General features: G+C 47.5%; 1 protein-coding gene across 1 annotated transcript in view; it reads left to right on the top strand.

Annotated features, from left to right (window-relative positions):
* The window catches only part of WFDC2 (WAP four-disulfide core domain 2), a 5,861-nt gene extending 3,806 nt beyond the window's left edge, over nucleotides 1-2,055 (top strand). The window contains exon 4 of the mRNA XM_011222579.3: nucleotides 1,891-2,055. The gene's annotated coding sequence lies outside the window, so the exon portion shown is untranslated. The remainder of the gene's footprint in view (nucleotides 1-1,890) is intronic.
* Nucleotides 2,056-18,178: the final 16,123 nt, after the last annotated feature.

Here is an 18,178-nt window from a genome sequence, read left to right as displayed (position 1 = left end):
GAAGGCAGCATTTGAACACAGACTTGCCAGAACTTGAGGGAGGGGGCCGTGAGGATATCTGGGGGGGGGTGTTACAGGTGAGGGACAGCAGGTACAAAAGCAGGAGGGTCCCTGGTGTTTCAGGAAAAGCCAGGAGGCTGGAAGGGAGCAGGGAGAGCCCAGGAAGAGGAAGGTCAGGGGTAAGTGGAGCGGCTCCTTAGGGGCCTGATAGGTAATTATAGGACTTTGGTCCTGACCCGGAGATGTTGCCTCCATGGAAATGGACATGCTCTGGCTTAGATTTGAAAAGGATTGCTCTGGCTGCTCGGTGGAGAACAGACTGTTGGGGGGCAGTGGCAGAAGCAGGAGACCAGCTGGGAGGCTCCTGGGAGAGGGTGGGGGATGACAGATGAGGCGAGCTAAGTGGCTGGGTTTGGGACATATGTGAAGGTAGATGGGACAGGATTTGCTGATGAATTGGGCTGTGAGGGAAAGAGAAGATTTGCTTTGTCTCCTTAGCATACACTTCGAAAGTCACAGCTGGATGAGCAGCTGTGTCCTGAGAGAGGGGACAGTAAACAGTACTGGAGGCGGTGGGGAGGTGGGAAGCTCTTTGCACGTGGCCAGTGGGAGGCTGAAGACTGATCTTTAGTTTCGCCAAAAGCTTGGCTTTTCAGGACACACATGGCAGGCGTCAAATGCGTATTCGAAGTGTGATGAGTGCTTGCTCTGTGGCGGGCTGGGGCCATGTTTGGCCACCTCTGGTGGCTCTGGCCCTGCAAGGAAAGGATTGTGGGCCTCTCTTCCCCTACTTACAACTAAAAATAAACCAGCACTAAGTCCTAGAGTAAGTGTGAGTAAGAAAAGAAATACAAGACCCAAAGCACGTGTTTGGTTGGCCCATTGGGAGTTCCAGGGCTGTGCCAAGGTCTCTGCGTCCGATGCTGGGACAGAAAGTGACCACAGCCCTTCCTCACAGAGTTTGCAGCCCTGCGGCTGAGGCGGACGGAGGGACAGACACTCCCAGTGCCTGTGCTCAGGGCTGCAGCGAGGGAAGGGCTGACTGCTGTGGGCCCAGAGAAGGAAAACCTCATGGGATGGAGGGTGGGGCGGTGGGGGGAGAGAGCAGGCCTCGCAGAGGGATGACCCTGGGCCCGTCCTCAAGGACGACCCGAAGGTCAGGAAGGGGTGATGTACAGGAGGAGCAGGGACCCGGAAGCGCCCTCTGGTTGAAATCTCACTGTTGATCGCGGGCTCGCTTGATAAGCCCTCAGCCCAGGGACTGACAGGTCACTGGTGGGACCGAGTATAGCACAGATGGGAAGCCCGAGACCACCGAGAGGGGAGGATGTGCCCAAGGCCCTGTGGTTGCTATTTCGAGGGGTCCTTTCAGTGCCTGAGGGGGAACCACAGTCTCCGAGGGCCCAGAGCTCTCCAGCAATGCCAGCCATCCCTTGCCTCCGAGGCGCTGCAGCGAAGCTGGCCTTCGTGGCCAGGAAGACCCAGGTTCAGAATTCAGCTCTGACACTTGACTAGTTTTTACCTCCCTGAGCTGCAGTTATTATGCTTATAAAATACGATCAATAGGATCTCCTTGACCAGCTAATCCCAACTTAACCTAAGGAATGGAGGAGGCCCAGTGGAACTTCCTGGTGGTAGAGGGACTCCTTGTAGGGAGACAAATGACGATGGTCCCTCAGGAAGGCCACAGGCCGTGCTTGCCCAGGTATGTCCCAGGATGGTCTGACGCAGAAAAGGTGAGTCTGGGACCTGCAGAGGCGTGGCTCTCCTGTGTGTGTGTAGCGGAAAGGGAGAGTAGGGGAGCTTTGGCTCAGAATTTAAGCTCCAGGTCCTCTTGGCTCGTATTTTGGATATTGTCCTTGATGGATTGTTATGATTTTCTTCCTCCAGCTCCAGCCACCACAGCCCAAGGAGTGGGGGAGTAGAAATTTCTTCCCGGTCCTGCCTGGCTCCAGCCCAGCTACCCTCCCCTCTTTCTGGCCTCTGCACTCCCTCCAGAGCTGAGCACCACTTTTTCCCTTTCCAACCAATAAAGTGACCGCTTCCAGCACTGGGTGCAGGGCCTGGCCTCCATTCTTACTCATTCTGTCCCTGCCTCCCTTGACTCTGGGTTGGGGTGGGGCGTGGGGGATGATCATGTCTTCCGGGCATGAAGTCCAGGGCGGGATCAACTCTGAACAATGAACATACATTTAGGGCTCAGCTTGTGTTGTAGCCCTTTTCCCAGGAAGTAGGGGGTTATCCTAACCGCGGGAGGGAGGTGGAAGAGAGAACAGGCTCAGAGACAGGATGGAATGCTTCCAAAGTCCCTTCCATTCATTGCCGGGGGCTTGGTAACGGCCACACGTCTGGGTGCGGGACCCAGGGCTGGGAGATTTGTTTGTGAGATCTCTCCAAACTACAGCAACCCTCGTGTGGCTGATGACAGTCCAAGTTCTAGACTAGGGGTCTCCCAGGTGACTTGCTTGCAGCCACATGGGTAGAAAGTGGCAAAGCTGGGGTCCTTTGATTGGTTGTTGGTTTTGTTTTGTTTTAAAGATTTTATTTATTTATTTGAGAGAGAGAGAGCATAAGTTGGGGGGGAGGGGCCGAGGGAGAGGGAAAGCAGACTCCCCACTGAACAGAGAGCCTGACACAGGGCTCTATCCCAGGACCCCAAGATCATGACCTGAGCTGGAGGCAGATGCTTAATTGACTGAGCCACCCAGGTGCCCCTGGTTGTTGGGTTTTATATTTATTTTTTTAAAAGATTTTATTTATTTGTTTGTGTATTTATTTAGAGTGAGTAGGGTAGGGGCAGAGGGAGAGGGAGAGAGAGAATCCCAAGCAGACTCCCTGCTGAGTGCAGAGCCCAACAGGGGGCTCCATCTCATGGCCCCCAAGATCATGACCTGTGCTGAAACCAAGAGTCAGGGGCCCCTGTTTGTTGATTTTTAAATCAAACCATTATTTTGTAGAAATACAAAATTTGGGGGCGCCTGGGTAGCGCAGTCATTAAGCTTCCGCCTTTGGCTCAGGGCGTGATCCCGGCATTCCGGGATCGAGTCCCACATCGGGCTCCTCTGCTGGGAGCCTGCTTCTTCCTCTCCCACTCCCCTGCTGTGTTCCCTCTCTCTCTGGCTGTCTCTCTGTCACATAAATAAATAAAATCTTAAAAAAAAAAAAAAAGAAATACAAAATTCACACGGACCAAAATTCAAAAGGTTAAAAAAAGAAATGGAAAGGGTCCTTCAAGCTTGACCCCCTCCCCCCCCCAGCCCCTAGCTAGTTTCTATGGGTGAAACCAAATCTACCAGTTTCTTGTGTGTTCTTTCAGAGACCTAGCTTGGTCTCAGTCCTCACATCTCCTCTCTTGCTCTTTTTCTTCCTCTTCTCCGGTTTCCCTGTTATCCCTTTCTCTCTTCTCTCTCTTCCCCTTGTTCTCTTTCTATCCCTCCATCCCTCTCTGTTCCCCCATCGCCTTTTTTTCTGGCCCTCCTGCATGCCCCTCTCTCTTTATCCCCTTGTCTCAATGTTCGTCTGCCCACCCCCGGACAGCTTTTCCCTCCTTCTCTGCTCCACCCTTCGTGGGATGTGAGAGATCAGGGCAGCTTGAGGGCGATGGTCTGGAGACAGAAAACCTTGGTGGCTTGGTGTTTGGCTGGGCTTATCTTTTTCATCCTTTCTTGGGTCCCTGCTCCAGGCCACGAGCCAGGCCAGACCCCAAGGCTTCTCCATCCGCCACCCTCAAGGATGCAGGGTGAATGAGTCTCCCGGAAGCAAGTGACGGTGTTCAGAGCATAAGGCTGCCTCTTGGTGACAGATGGCAGTGTAGCTTTCTCTTTGCTTTCCCTTTTCTGATTTCTGTCCCTGCCCATGCTTGGGTCCCCCTAGCCCTTGCAGGCAGCAGCAAAGGCATCCAGGGATGGGCTGATGAGCTCGGTAGAGCTGCTAGGGACCAAATGCGTGGCTGCCACCTCCTCCACTCTCTCCTCATCTGCCCCAGGTTTGCACCCTGGGCAGAGCTCTAACTCAGGCAGCATATGCCTGTTGTATGGACACCATCATTCCTCCTCCATCACCCACTCCGCAAACCTTTAGCACTCCTGCTGCTCCTCTCCCTACCACTCCAGGCAGCTGCTACCAGCTACCCACCGATCAGGGCTAGCAGGTGAATTTGCTACTCCCAGTTTAACTCGAGAAACAAAGTGCCTGTAGTGGAATAGCAGACATGGTAGTGGAGGTTTTGTTGCGTGAGAAGCTGCCCAGGACCATCCTGAGTAGGGGTCCAGGGGAGATGGGCCCTCAGGCCCTCCACCAGGACCCTGAGAGGGGGTGGGACTTTTTCAAGGGGGCCCCAGCCCAGCGGCGTCCTGGGGAAGATGAAGTGGGGGGGATCAGGGTGGAGGTTACCGAGGTTCCCAGTGATGAAAGGGAAGAATCTGGAAAAGGAGAGTTGAGGGGTGGAGTGGGTCAAGTGAGAAAATGGGTGGGTTTGGAGGAGACCCTGGCCGAGGACATCTCTTTGGTCAACTTTGGTTGCCGAGTGGCGCTGCAGGTTGGGGACTCTGTGGGTCTTTGTTGGAGGAGTGGGAAGAGGAAGGAAGGAAGGAAGGGGCTGCTCTGGACTGGTCCCTTCCTCCCCATTTCCAGGTCTTGATGGGCTATGTGCTTGTAGCCAGGCCACAGCAATGCTTAGTTTGGGCTAGGAGGACAGCTTCCGGGGCCAGCAATCCTGGGAGACTTCTGGCTCCAGATGGGAGTTTCACCCTCGTGGCACCTCCTGGCGCCCCTCCCCCCCCAGTCCTGCCACTGCCCCAGAATCCAGGGAAGGATGTCTTCCCGCGCTTACTGTCCCATCTCCAACAGCAGATGGCTTTGCTGATGCCTCTGCATCCCGTCTCCAGTCCAGAGCGCTGTGTATGGTAACACCCACATGGAAACAAGTCTCTGTTTTGCAGGAAAGTGCAAGTTTGGGGCTGAAGGGATAATAGGAATTTACATTAAAAAGGAAGTTCTAAAGACAGACCAGTAGAGGGTAGCCCTGCCTGAGGAACAGCATAAGCAGAGCCATTCACTCCCTCAGTAAATATTTATTGAGCACCTACTATGTGTTCTGCTGTAGGTGGTGGGGATTTGGTAACAAAATGGAATGTGTATGTGTGTGTGTGTGTGTGTGCATGAATGTGCATGCTGTGTGTGTGTCTGTGCGTGTGTAGTGGGGGAGCAGTCAATAAATGAATGAACCCACACATGTATACCATGGCAAGTGGTAACATAAAGATGGGTAAGAGGACCAGGGAGTTCAGGGGGTGGGGTAGAGGTGGGGGGTGTTTATTTCACAGAGGGTATCCATTAAGCATCATTCAAGTACTGTGTTGAGTGAAGGAGGACAGGAGCCATGTGACAATCCATGGGAAGAGGGGTCCAGGCCCAGGAAACTTCCAGGGCTCAGGACCTGAGGTCAGAGTGTGCCCTGGCACTGGGTGTTACACGCAACTAACGAATCATTGAACTTTACATCAAAAACCAGGGATGTACTGTATGGTGACTAACATAATATAATAAAAAAAATTATTATAAGAAAAAAAAAAAGAGTGTGCCCTGGGTATTTGAGGAACATCCAGGGGGCTCAGGTAGTTGGAATAAACGAGGGGTCAGGGGCACAAGGGGAGATGAGCTCAGAGAGGTGTGGGCACAGATGATGGAGGGCGCTGTGGTCACTGCAAAGACTTTACCTTTTATTCCAGGGAATTTAGGAGCTAGGAGAGGAGTTTGAGCAGAGACTCCTTGTGTTTGAAAGATCCTTCCGGTTGTTATGTTAAGAATAGACTCTAGGGGGCGGTGTGGGAGCAAGGAGAGCCGTTTTACTACCACCACTGGGCAGGGAAAAAATGCGTTTTTGTTCTTGCTTTTTCATCTAGTGGCAACTCTCATCCCCCTGTACCCGCGCCCAGCACCCCCCCCCCCGAACTGACGCCCCNGCCCCCCCCCCCCCCCGAACTGACGCCCCGATCCTACCGCAGCTCAGCTGTACCAGCTGTGTGGGCTGCCGGTCCTTCCCATGGACGCATCTTTGGCAAACTAACTCGAGAAACTATCATATTGCAAACACAACAAATACCCCACCTCCTGCCCAGTTGGTAATTCTACCGCAGGGTCATGGCAAAAGTGAGAGGGTGAGAAAAGCATAGGAACAGAGTGACGGCTGAACGAACGCTAACCTTCCACTCTATGCCGCAGCCTGACAGTGAGGGGTCTGGTTTGCTCAGCTAGAAAGGTACTTGGGGGGAGCCGCAGAGACCCCTTCAGCCACAGAGCAGCATAGCACCTGTAGGTCCTGCCTGCAGAGCCGAGAGGTCCTAGACTCAGAAGTCTCTGTATGCTCCCTGCAGCCAGGGTCCAGCCAGACCAGACCTGTTGGGGTGAGCTCATTGCACAAGAAGATGGGACCCCCAGGGCTGCTCCGTGCCCAGTGCTTGTGCCCCTCATGCTATAAACGCCCCTCTGGAAATTTTTCACGGGACAAACAATCTGAAGCCTGTGATTTCTTATGGGTGCGGGAGGGTTAGTTTTTGGGTTATGGGCAGGATCTTGGCTCGAGGGGAAGAGGCGGTAGAAGGCAGCTGCCGTCAGTCTGAAACAACAGCTCAGGAACGGGAGGCTGGCTGTTCCAGTCAGTAGGCTGGGCTCCCCCTGGCCCGCGTGCCCACAGGACCCATTTCAGCCAAGCTCCAGGTAGCAATCCACATGGGATCACGGGTAGGTGCCTGGGTTGGCTGAGTGATTTGGAGCACAGAACCCTCTACGTTGGCTTATTCATGATCTCTGATGTAGAACTCAGAACTGCTTCGAGGGGGCTCCTGGGCAGCTCAGTGGGTTAAGCCTCTGCCTTCGGCTCAGGTCATGATCTCCGGGGCCTGCGATCTATCGAGCCCCCCACCCCAGCCCAGCGGGGAGTCGGCTCCTCCCTCTCCATCTGCCCCCCCTTGTGCTCTCTCTCTCTCTCAAATAAATAAAGTCTTTTAAAAAAACTGCTTTGAAATAGCATAAATCTCTCAACATATTAATATGCCAGTGAGGTGCGGATAACACGATCACAGGACAGTTCTCCAGCTGTCTTGGGGAATTCCTGTTCCCTGTGGAATGCACAGTCGCCTTGTTGTTTCTGTCACTTTGGCCTGTGGTTTCACGGGACACCATATCCCACCCTCCTGGTAGCTCTGATGTGGTTGGGGTTATTTCTCCTTGACTTTCATCTTCTTTTTTATGCTTTATTTTATTCCTGGTTTCAACTTTTACTTTTGACATAATTTCAGACTTACGGTTGCAAGAATAGTGCCGAGATTCCCTGCGTACTCTGTGTTTATACATCACATGCTTCTACGATTTACCACATTTTCTTTCATTTCTTTCACTCCCTCCACAACCCCCCAACATAGTATGTTTCTCTGTAGCACGTAAGAGTAAGTTGCAGACTTCTGAAATGCTTCAGTCAATTTCCTAAAATAAAGGCATTCTCTTAGATAACCACAGTACCATAATAATCAAATTCAGGAAATTAACATTCATATGATATTATTATCTAATCGACAGACAGGACTGGCTAGGGAATTTATGGGGCCTGGCTCTGAATGAAAATGTGGGGGCCCCTGTTCTAAAAACTGGAGAAAATGTACCACTAAAGGTCCTCACATAGAATGCTTTTCCCTTTCTTCTAGAGTTTCTCTCTAGACTTGTCATAGTGCTTTTAATCTATTATTCAATTTCCCTCTCCCTTGGCGTGAGGATACTTATGGGAGCAGTGAGGACTCTCAGAGGTGCCCAAGGCCCCTGCCCTGAAACTTGGCAGTGTATCCTTGAGTGTTCCACCTGCTGCTGGACTGAAGCTCCGTGCTCCAGCCATGAGTGGGGAAATCAGTTTCCTCTTTCTACAGTACCCCCACTCTAACCCATGGATGGGTGATCTCCAAGGGATTGCAGTCTCTGTGCTGGATGTGCGGGGTACCTGGATTGGAGTGGGTGAGAGGTTAGCCCCTGCTGAGTGGTCTCCTGAATGCACCGTGGTGCTCCTGTCCCCAAACAGAGACGGTGGCTGCCATAGCCTTCCCCAAAATGCCACGGGGTGTGCACACTTAACTCTCACCCCCTTGTACCCATGCCCAGGCCCCCACAGGAGAGGTGAAGGCCATGACAGATCATGGGCCTCCCCACTAATGTGACTCAATTGCCACCCCAGCCATAGGGTGGCAGGGTCAAGGGGGTGAAGGTGGAAAGGGGGACACTGGACGGAGCCAGAGTGCCAGGAGGCAGAGGGTTGGCTGCTAAGAATCCATCCTGGGAAGGTAGCAAGAGGTGGGACAGCTTTTGAGCCAAGGCCCCATGTCCCCGCAGCATGCTATAATCTAACAGTCTTCACCTACAAAGCACAAATTCAAAAGTAAAATTACAGAGATATCAAGTCGGTGGCCAGAGATCATTAACCTCAGGTGCAGGGTCCTCCTGCATACGGGGCCAGGTGTGGCTTAGTTGTGCACCCATCAAGTCTGTCTCTAGAACTTAATCCAGATCTCACCAATTGTTTCAATAATGTCCTTTATAGGAAAAGAAAATTCNCCATGCTTGTGTTCCCTCTCTCGCTGGCTGTCTCTATCTCTGTCGAATAAATAAATAAAATTTAAAAAAAAAATTTTAAAGAATCCATCCTGGGAAGGTAGCAAGAGGTGGGACAGCTTTTGAGCCAAGGCCCCATGTCCCCGCAGCATGCTATAATCTAACAGTCTTCACCTGCAAAGCACAAATTCAAAAGTAAAATTACAGAGATATCAAGTCGGTGGCCAGAGATCATTAACCTCAGGTGCAGGGTCCTCCTGCATACGGGGCCAGGTGTGGCTTAGTTGTGCACCCATCAAGTCTGTCTCTAGAACTTAATCCAGATCTCACCAATTGTTTCAATAATGTCCTTTATAGGAAAAGAAAATTCTGGATCCTGCATTGAATTCAATTGTCTTTAATCTTCTTAAATTCAGAAAAAATTCCCTGATCTTTTTTTTTTTAATCTTTTGTGACATTGACATTTTGGAACATCACAGGCCAGGTGTGGCTTAGTTGTGCACCCATCAAGTCTGTCTCTAGAACTTAATCCAGATCTCACCAATTGTTTCAATAATGTCCTTTATAGGAAAAGAAAATTCTGGATCCTGCATTGAATTCAATTGTCTTTAATCTTCTTAAATTCAGAAAAAATTCCCTGATCTTTTTTTTTTTAATCTTTTGTGACATTGACATTTTGGAACATCACAGGCCAGTATTTTACAGAATGTCCCTCAATCAAGCTTATCTGATATTTCCTCACGATTAGATCCATGCTGTGCATTTTTGGCAGTAATACCGCCGAAGAGGTAGAGTGTTCTTTGCGGTGTATCATCAGGAGGCATGTGATGTTGATCTGTGAAGAGTGATGATGTTAAATTTGATTACTTGAGTTAAGATGGGATCTGCCAGGGCTCTCCACTATGAAGTTCCTATTCTCCCCCTTGTAAGGAATAAGTATTCATGGGAAGATGCTTTGTAGCTCTGTAAATAATCCTTTTGCTTCTCAAAATTTTACTCACTAGTTTTAACATCCACTGGTGATTCTTGCCAGATTCAGTGATTATTGAGAGGTTGCTAAACAATGGTTCTTCTCATTCTATCCTTTACTGAGCTCCTTCTGGCTTCCCATCTCTGCAGTGTGACGGTTGGGTATTGTGTTCTAGCTACTGTCCTGAGTCCAGGAACAGGCTGGGGGTGGGGAGTCAACTTTCTTGGCATTTTTGGGATCTCTCCTCCAAGTTTTGGTTCTATACCAGGGTTTTCTCCTTGTAATTAGTGGAGTACCCTACTCCCAGTAGGGATTACCTGCCTGTTGGGACAGAGTTTGGGATTCTGCTTGCTCTACGTCATCCCATCCCACTCACATCTCTCCACAGTAGCCATGTGCTCACCTGTGCATAAAAAGAGAAAAGAGCAAGGTGCCCTTGTATGTGCCTTTATGAATAGCTCAAGCAGGGAAGAGATTTCTCGAGGACTTCCACTAACTCTCTTTCCTCCAACCTGATCTCCCAATCTTAGAAGTATTTAATGCTTTGTCTCTAGTTTAATTTATTGCTTGGGGTGACGTGCTCCTAGCTGTCGCATTCTGCATCCTGCTCTGTGTTTCTCCCAGTTGAGCAGGACAAATGGTTATCCCTGCTTGTTTCTGCCATTTCTATTAGGATCCTACAGGAGCAGGTGGGGGCTTTTACTCTTGAGGGTTCTTTCATAACTTTTTCCTGGGCTGTCTACTCTCAGCTCTCGGTTTTATAGTCTCTGGTTTGGGAACTGTTGTGAGAATTCCCAGGTGTGAGTGGTCCTGTCTTTTTCAGCATTGTTTCTCCACATTTTTATCACAATTCACCAGACTCTTAGTTTTCCTTCTAAAAGTGCAGTGTTTCCTTCCCTGTCAGTCTAGATCCTCCCCAGGGGGAATTAAAGGCACAAGAGATTTACTGGGGAAGTATCATGTAGGATAAATGGGGGCAGAAGGAGGCAGAGAGAGCCTTCAGATGGTGATGGGGGTCTCACACAAGTGAAAAGAGGTGGGAGGGCAGGGGGTTTAGGCAGAAAGTCTCTGATTGTAGCTCCGTTCTAAGAAGGCTTGTCCGGGCCAGTGGGAAATCTTGGTTGCTTATTAGGGGAGTCCTCTATCTCAGAGGGATGGGCCCGCTCTAGGACCCCCACGAATCTCAGATGTTGGCTGGAAGCAGCCTGAGGGAACACAACATTGATTCAAACAAGATGGAGGACCCAGGGGGGTGGCAGGTGGGCTGTCAGTCAATTGTGCTTCCTGAAGCCAGTTCTCCTGGAGGAGATCAGAGCTTCCTTCCCTCCCTGATTCCTTCCTTTTTCCTCCCTTTCTCCTTTCCTTCCTTCCTTCCTTCCTTCCTTCCTTCCTTCCTTCCTTCCTTCCTTCTTTCCTTCCTTCCCTCTTCCTTCCTTCCTCCCCTCCATAATTCAGAGATGATGAGGCTCATAGCATTGACTCATAACTTAAAACCTTAATTCTGAAAAAGAAATCCCAGGTCTTTCCTTTCCTCTAAGGTATAATTTCATGAAACTAACCAACAAGTACTGGCTGAATACTTACTCTGTGCATGTCACTTTGCTTGGCCCAGTGTAGAGGAGAAATGTGTAAGGCAAGGTCCCTGCTTTTAACCCACAAAATGTGAACATGAAAAGGTAGAAGCCCACAGACCCCCAATATCCTTGTGGAGTCTATTTGGAGAAGTCCAGGGTTTTTATGGGGTGGAGAGGTGAGGAGGGTCTGGGCTGGCCATGGCAGAGCTGTGGTTTAATGATAGTAAACTAATTAAGAACATGAGCCCTGGAGTCAGACTTTGATTCAAATACCGGCTTCATTCCTTGCCAGTTTGCTATTTGGGGCAAGTCATTTATCTTCCTGCCCTTCAACTTTCTCATTTGTAAGATACAGTTATTAATAGAATCCTCCTCTTCAGGCTGTTGAGAATATTAAATGAGATAATGTATGCAAAGCACTAGGCTTGCTTCCTGGCATATCATAAATGTTTCATAAGTGGTAGTTATTAAAATTTTAATGAAAGGTATTGTGTATTGAACGCTTTTAAAATACATGTCCTCTTTGACCCAGAAATTTCACTTCTTAGAATCTCTTCTAACAATCAGAAATGTCCACAGTGATTTATTATCCTTGCACTATTACTTATTATATTGAAAAACCATAAAACAATCTTAATATTTAATCATAGTAGCTTGCTTTAAAAAATATGATCTATCCATACAAGGAAAGCTCTTTAGCAATTATGTTGCAGAATATATTTGATGGTGTAAGAAAATCATCACCCAGTATTGTTAACTGATAAAAGCAGGTTCTATATCTGCATTAATATATGCTCCTAAATTATTCTCTATCATTCTTCCCAGAAAGTTTTTTTAAAGGCTTGAGAAGCTTGCTGCTGCCCTCAGGGGCATTTGGAAGATCTTCCTCTGTCATATGTGAATTGAGAAATTTTTTAAAGATTTGTTTACTTGTTTCAATAATCTCTACACCCAATGTGAGACTCAAACTCATGACCCCGAGATCAAGAGTCCCACGCTCCCCTGACTGAGCCAGCCAAGCACTTCCGAATTAAGAAATTTAATGAGATCCTCAATACCATGGCAAGAAGGCTATTCCCAGGGCCCATGTAGCTTATTTGGCCAGTGATCTAGTTTCTTCTTTCTGGAAATTTTTGTTTATCGTTCCAACTCAGCAACTTTTATAATGACATCTTTCAGAACCTAGACTTGATGATGTAGGACCACTTGGATATTTGTACTCACAGGGACCAGGCACTATGAGCCTTGAACTTTCCATCTGTGAGCAAATACCAGGGAAGAAGAATGGCGAAGGGAAAGACCCAAGAACTGAGACTTCCAGCAGTCACTGCCATATAATTCAGGCCAAGTTACTCCTTGTGGCAGACAGACTTCTAATGTGGCCCCAAACAATCCCCACCTCTTGGTATGAGTGCCCCTGTATACTTCCCTCCTGGAGTGTGCACTGGACGCAGTGACTTCCTTCTAATGAGTAGTGATGTAATGGAAAACGACAGGGTGGAGGAGGAAAGTGGGATGCGTCTGTTGTCTTGGCAGCAAACCTGTTATTTTGAAACCCTTCGAATAAAAGCTGTGGCTGAAAATCAGCCCCGTGGGGGAAGTTCTGAGAATCATGAAAAAGTGTAGCATAGCAGTTAAGACTTTGGAAATGGACCAGCCTGGGCTCAACGTCCACCTCTGCAACTTTCTAGCTGTAGGCCTTGGAAATAAATTAATGTTATCTGCGTTTCCTCAACCTTCACAGCTTCTTTTTTTATTTCACTTTTTTATTTTTATTTTTTAATTTAAATTCAATTAGCCAAGGTATAGTACATCATTAGTTTTTGATATAATGTTCAATGATTTATTAGTTGCATATAACACCCAGTGCTCATGACACACATGCATAATATGATTTTTTAAAGGGAATTTTACTGTCTGCTGAACAATCTTGGACACTACTGCTAATTCTCCTCATTTTCAATAATCTTGTATATTCTGCATTTCATCTCTCCACATCCATTTGCAGATTTTAAGCTTTAGCAAATCAAAGTCCAGAATGGAGCCTTTTCCTACAAGTAGGTCTGACTTGGCTAAGTTCCTCATCTTCAAATTTTGACTCCTACCACATCCTTCTCCATCTCACCTTGCTTGCCACCAGCCCCACCCCAGACTTGAATCCCCCTTACTCTGCTCTACTTTTTCTTTCCTCTATAGATCTTTTATCATGTATTATGTGTGTTATGTATTGTCTGTCTCTCTCCCATTGGAATATGAATTCCGCAAAGGCGGGATCTTTGTTTTGCTCATTGCTTTAGCTTCAGCACCTAGGACAGTGTCTGGCATGTTGTACACATATATTTGATGAACATACATTTGATGAGGTGAATTTAATTGACTCCCTATCCTATAAGTCACTCTCTCTGTGCTGCTGGACACCCTGCTTTATTCCCAGGCTGTTCTTAGAGCTCCAGTGTTCCATACCAACTGTGTCCTAATCCTGATCAAGACTCTTGGAACGGGAGAGAGACCTGGAGCTTCATGTTGCCACGCAGCCTGTGGCCCAGCCTGGGATTGGCATTTTAGGGAGAAAGGGGACCAAGGGGAGGAGCCTACGCCCACATTCAGCTAATTTACCCCCAACCTCTGCTATTTACAAGGCTGGGCTACCCCTAGAACAGATTGTCCAGCCAAAGCACAGCTCTGCCCTTCTCCTTTGGCCTTACCTGATTTTAACCAAGGTCATTTAACTACACTTCAGAATGGAAGTCTCTTTAATAATAATAAAACAACAGCTACCAATTTGTTGAGTGCCTTACCTTTCCAGGCACCATGAAAAATACTTTTCATACATTACCCCCCTTGAACCCACACAGGATTCCCACAAGGCTTAGAACCCATCTTACGGACAAGGAGTGGTCAAACTGCCTTTATCACATGGATAACAAGTTTCATAGTCAGGACTGGGACCCTGGTCTGTCCAGCTCCAAAGCCCTTGTATCACTCATTCATTCAACAAACACTGAGTTCCCCTAACATGCCAGGCATAGTCTTAGGTGCTATCTCCCTCCCCTCTGGGGACTTCAAGGAATTTTGGAACAACAAATACATCGTCTAGAGGTCAGAAACAGTCACCTACTTGGAGAAGATGCAGACTCAGTGTATTTGAATGGAAATGTCAAAAGCGCAGTGTAGAAGGAGGGCCCAACTTTATTTGATTTAGAGAACCATCTGTCTAAACACATGCCCCAATCACCAGGGTGCAGCACATTCCCCACCCAACTCCTTTCCTGGATCTCCCAGAGATTTGATTTTTCAGAAGACAAAACCAGCATGCTTTAGTTGGATTTAATGAGCCTTGGATTTGAAATCCAAGGTTCTGTTTTTGAGTCCAGGGGCTCTTTACTGTGGGTGAATTATTTAACCTCTCCAAGCCTCAGTTTTCTCACATATCAATTGAGATGAATTGGGGCTTCTGGGTGGCGCTGTCGGTTTGTGTCTAAATCTTGGTTTTGACTCAGGTCACAAACTCAGGGTTGTGAGATCAAGCCCCATGTGGGGCCCCACACGTGGTGTGGAGTCTGCTTGGGATTATCTCTCCCTCTGCCCCTCCCACTCTGCTCACGGGCTCTCTCTCTCTCTCTCTCATTCTCTCAAATAAATCTTTTTAAAAATTGAGATGAATTATGCGGGTTTGGCTTACCTCCCAGAATCTGGCACAAGTGTTCAATGAATATGCAAATGTTTCATTAGTTGTAAATGCACACACAGGCACATGCCATTTGCAGATGTGTGCGTGTGGGGGGGTCATGATGCCTTTTTGGAAATGGAGTGCTAACTGGATCAGCACCATGCTTGGCCCCTACAGACATGTGTTACCCATTTTTCTCACTACGCATAGCTCTTCCTTCTCTTTAAATCCCCTGAAGCTATGATACTCATTCTTTGGCCATTGCTTCTCCCAACGGTAGTTTACATAATGGTTGGTCAACTCTCTTATCACCTGCTAATCTTCACTGCTTCCTCTACCTTTATTTCCTATTTATCTCTTCTGAAGAGGAGATACGTATCTATGCATCAACATCTCTCTGATTCCTTTTCTTTTGTACTTTGGTGGTCCACCAGCATTGTTCCTGGGATCTCTTTCCTTAGCCCTCTTAGGTAGTCTAATCGGTTCATCAGAAACCAAGATAAGGGCAGAAGGAGACCCCCAGGGAGTGCACAGACTGGCATTTGCCATTCAGGCAGAGGAAAGGCAGGATTGCCTGTTGGTGCTCTTTGGTGAGAGCTTACCAGGATGTTCCCTCTTCTAGAACAGCTGGGCTGGAAGTGAGAATTGGCCTTTTAACACGCTATACAGAAGAGCAGTTTTCATTCTACATGCCCCACCTCTCCCTGGGACACTTGGCAATATCTAGAGACACTTCCGATGATTACACCTTAGGGGTGGGAAGGGACTTACTGGTAAAGGGACTTACTGGTAAAGTCCAGGCATGCTATTAAACATCCTACAAGGTACAGGACAGCCCTACCACACAGAATTATCTGTTCCCCAATGTTAATAGTGCCAAGGTTAGGAAACCCTGCAGAAGGTTATGGACATAAATTATTTTTTAAATTAAAAAATTTCTAACATTAGCAGCATGATAAAAACTCCATGCACTGATGGTAGTGCTTGATGAGGTGTGCCTGTACTTTTTTGGCTGAACAGGCTTTGTGGTCAGTGTGGGAGGCCCTGGACTTTGAAAACCAGGCACTCTGTACCCGAGTTGTCTTGGGGGATCTTTGTCCATGATTCAGTGACTTGGCCCTTTCTCAGGTGACTTTGGTGCAGGGTTACTGTAATTCCAGAAGATGGAGGACAAGTGTAAGATTTATTAAATGCACACTAGAGAAGCTAGAAGGAACTTCTTGTTGGTTTTCCAGCTCTTAGACTTATCAAAGGAGTCTTACTAACCTCATATCAACTATATGTACATGCATGCATGCGTGTGTGTGTGTGTGTGTGTGTGTGTAAAGAATTAATTAAATTACTTTTGGTTGAGACCCATTGATTTGAGTGGTATGGGGAGGGGAAGTAAATTGGGTGGAATTTTGAAAGAAAGAAGTTTCTTCATTTAGATTCTAACCTCCATGTAACCTTTCTCTTGTCTAGAAAGGGAAGGAGACTAACATCACTTGAGCACTATATGTCAGGGAGTTTTCTGCCTTGTCTCATTACAGTCTCATAAAACGTCCTTGGAATAGATATTATTGCCACCCTTATTTTACAGAACAGGGAAACCAGGGCTTAGAGAGAAGATGTGCTTGTACATATAACAAATACATTTATCATAAACACTCACATACCAAAGGAGTTGATTTCCATTTTTACTTTATTTATGTTCCAAATAAATGTCCAGAGGGCAAAAATAAGGCTGATCGCTTTAAGAATAGAGTAAATTTATGTCTTAAGAAATCCAAGTGGAAAATTTAGAAAACAATGACAGTTACACAGGCTCAGTTCCCCCTTCTTGATATGTTATTCCCATGGAGTGCAGCTCACTTGATGAGAGGAAGATGTAGAACAAGGGCTTGGAGCCTCAGGTCTTCCCGGGAGGTGTGTGGTCTATAGTATGTATAACTGGATCTTCTGTGGCTCTGCGGAGCTCTACCCTTCGCCCATCACTACCACCACTAATATCTTTTTGGACATCATTGGAGGTGAGAAGGATGAGATCTTCAGGTGAGTCTGTGGGGGAAGATTCTTTGTCTTTCCCAATGGTGCAAGTTTGGTAACTGGGGCTCAGAGAAGAGACTGGGTGACTCATTGTTGCACAGAATCTAAGGTCTGGGGCCAGCTTTATTGAACAGTTCCTCAAACCCAGAGCTTTTCTACTATTCATGGAACTTGTCTAGATTTACCCTGTTATTTTGGAGAGAATGCCCCCTCTGATTCTCACTCAAGCTCCAGTTCTTCCTAATGACTAGGTCCTCCCAAGAGAAAGTAAGATAGCAAATGACCTTGGTGTTACATACTTCTGGACATCCATGTTCTACAGGGCACCTTTTCCAAGGTAAAACTTAACTCAGAGGAATATGGGGGCCATAGCATGATGACAGGCTTCAGGAGCCAATCATGGGGAAAAACTCCATCGGACCACATCACAGAAGGATGACAACCTCTCTGGAAAGAAAAACGTTCTCTTTTCTTTTTTTGAGAGAGAGAAAGAGAGAGAGAGAGTGTGTGTGTGTGTGTGCAAGCAAGGGGGAGGGGTAGAAGGAGAGGAAGAGAGGGAATCTTAAGCAGGTTCCATGCCCAGCACAGAGCCCAAGGCAGGGCTCAATCTCACAACCCTGAGATCATGACCTGAGCTGAAACCAAGAGTCAGACACCCAATTGACTGAGCCACCCAGGTGCCCCAAGAAAAAAAGTTCGTTTGTGCTCATTCAGATTTCTAGGCTCAGTGTACCCTCCAGGTGCCATCCTTGTTATATCCATCAGGGTTTCTAGACATAAACGCAACTCTGGTTATTTTGAGCAAAAAGGAAATTTATTTTTTAAGAATTTGGGTAGTTCACAGGATCACCAGAAGCACTAGAAAATAAGACTAGGAGAATGGCTGGGAACAAGGAAGGTTGCAAAGTTGGGGCCACAGTCAACAGAACACTGAACACTTGTACCATCTTGCTCCATCAATGCCATCACCATTTTCCCTGCCACTACTGTTTGCAGAAACAGGATGAGGTTGTCTGTTGCCACTGTTTCCATCAGAATAAATTCCCCATTGGCTTTCTTTTTTTCTTACTAGTTCCCAGTTCAATGTCTGTTCAATGTGGGAGTGTTTGATTGAGCCCAAGATAAGTGCCTATTTCCTAGCTGCAAGAGAGCCTGGGAGAATGCATACTATTTACCAACTGTCTCTCAGCTGCAAGTCTGTCCCTTCATACTCTTCTCTCTGATGCTTCCAGTGACACTCTGCAAACTAAGTTTTCTCTCATTCTTTTTTGTGTTGCTTCCAGCAGTTCCAGTTAGACTCTGTGTGGGAGACATTGAGAAGAAATTGACAGGTGAAATGAGGGG

The sequence above is a fragment of the Ailuropoda melanoleuca genome, chromosome 13 (assembly GCF_002007445.2).
Source record: "Ailuropoda melanoleuca isolate Jingjing chromosome 13, ASM200744v2, whole genome shotgun sequence".
Classification (NCBI taxonomy): domain Eukaryota; kingdom Metazoa; phylum Chordata; class Mammalia; order Carnivora; family Ursidae; genus Ailuropoda; species Ailuropoda melanoleuca.
The sequence above is the reverse complement of the archived record's forward strand: the minus strand, read 5'-3'. Positions and strand labels throughout refer to the sequence as shown.